The sequence below is a fragment of the Alosa alosa genome, chromosome 17, assembly GCF_017589495.1.
Source record: "Alosa alosa isolate M-15738 ecotype Scorff River chromosome 17, AALO_Geno_1.1, whole genome shotgun sequence".
Lineage (NCBI taxonomy): Eukaryota > Metazoa > Chordata > Actinopteri > Clupeiformes > Clupeidae > Alosa > Alosa alosa.
Genome location: NC_063205.1, coordinates 2,274,944 through 2,277,443, shown reverse-complemented (window position 1 = coordinate 2,277,443; position 2,500 = coordinate 2,274,944).

Here is a 2,500-nt window from a genome sequence, read left to right as displayed (position 1 = left end):
GGACAACCGCTTCCAGGGATCATCTCCCCCACCACTACAAATACTCTTCAGGAATAGCAGGTGAACGCACACACACACAGAAACACACCTCAATGGGCCAACATAAGCTTATGTGCACTTACATGTCCATACATACATTATTCACATGCCAAACCAACATACACACACACACACACACACATCATGAGATATACAGAGCAGCTTTGTACATATCATGGGCCATACACCAGCTTCACACCCCTACACAACATCACCCCACACACAGTATTAACCATCAGAGCATTCACACATATCACCGTACACGTGTACACACAAACACACACACACACACAACACAACCACACACACACGCACGCAACATGCACACACACACACACAAACAGATGCAAAATACAGACACACACACACACACATACAACACAACCACACACACATGCACGCACACGCACATCTCCAGCCTTCAACCACACATCTATACAGTTAAACAAAGCTGTGGAGGTGAGCAACTCACATAACTAATTACAATAAAATACTAATAATAACTAATTATAATACAATACTTATAATAACGAATTATAATAAAATACTAATAATAACTAATTATCCTCTCAAGCACCAAATACTCCTCTCTCCGTCTCTCTCTCCCTCTGTGTGAGTATACTCTCAGTGTTTTTAATGTGTGTGTGTGTGTGTGTGTGTGATACCCTTGTGAGTCTGAGTAATCAGACAGTGGAATAGAATATATTAATAAAAATCAAATCATATTTCAACATTCTCTGTTCTCCTCAACACGTCCAATATTCAAACCTACCAACACACACACTTATTTTAATCAGAGGAAGTTGCAAACTGCAGACATTGTCACCAAACACACACACACACACACACACACTATAGCCACACCACAAGGAATAACAAAGTAGAACACAGATGTCCAATCCTCAAAAACGATGCACTTTTTAAACCCCTACAAGCCAAGCCAGGCCACCTGACAAGACAGAACAGAACTGTGTTTACAGCAAGCTTGAGTTTTTACTCCTGTCTGTCCTGACTGAGTCTGGTCTTGCGCATGGTGTAAGGAGCTGAGAGTATCCCCACCTGTGTGTGTGTGTGTGTGCCGGTGTGTAGCCTACTTTGAGTTGTACAGTGAGTGGGATTCACTGTGTGTAGTTTGATAGTATCTGACCTGTCTGTCTGTGAGTGTTTCTTTTCCGGGAGCTGAAGGGGAGGTTGAGATGGGGAGAGCACGTGGTGGACGGAAACGGGGCTCGTGAGCCACTGCGGGGCAAGAACACAGCGAATGACAAGAGTACACGACAAACCCGTGCAGGATGAGGGATTGCTTTGGGTGCTAGTGCCCTCTTGTGGCGAAAACCTGTTCCTGCCGCCAAGTCGTTACCACAGCAGGTGACGGACAACATCTCATCAGTCACGGCTGCTCTGCGTGAAGATTCTTGTTCAATAATGTTTTCAAAGTTGTGAAAATTTCATGACTATCTTTCAAGGGTAATTTCTTAACGCACAATAGGCAGCATAGGCTAGATGAATGAAGCACCGTGAATTTAGATGCCTTTTCGTCTGGCCGATAAATTATTAAAATCATTTTGTGTCGCATTACACAAAATACAAGAAGTGCACAAGAGGGACCTCAATATAGTTCGTTCTTAATGAATTAGACTAATAATATAATATAATATAATATAATATAATATAATATAATATAATATAATATAGGCTAATATAAATTGTTTAAAATAACAATATGCCTATCGGGTCAAATACAATTGCTTTTTTGAGGTAGGCTATCATGTTTCTTGTTAATGGTTGTAATTTTTTATGGGCTGTGTATGTATTCAAAGTAAATTGCGACACTTTTGACACTTCAGTGTGCCACCCCGGTAAGGCCACGGGAGCATACCGGCTACTGGACCAGACAGTGCGCATTCTGTGTCGTGCTCTTTCAAAGGGGACTTAGCTTTCTCTAAAATACAACTCGGGTTTGAGTTCAAGGAGAATTTGATTTAATTCGTTTTTCATTTGAGCTGTCTGGCGGTCTCGTTCCTACAGCCTTGACATTTCAGATGGACGAAAGCGCCGCCTGTTATTGTGTTCATTTATTTATTACTAAAAATGTGGAGTCCCCTTTGAAAAAAAATAAAAACACTAACCCGGGAAAATCTATTCAATTTACAGCTATTAGAATCACGACCTCTGGGATCACATTCTGATAAACAGAATTCCGAAGACCATAACAGCGCATCCGACAATGAAAAGAAACGAATAAACCCGTTTCTCTCTTTATCTGGGTGAAGTTTACAGTACATGTGTTCTTCTTTTCCTTTGCTCTCTATTTTTTCTTCTCGTTTTTTCCTCTGTATAGTCCTGTGGAGATTAATATTCTAATGAAGTGATGATGTGCGCTTTCTCTTGGCGTTGGTCCCTTGTCATCCACGGAGGGGCGCGCCACCTCAAAGGCCTGATTATCCTGCGCGCCTCGGCC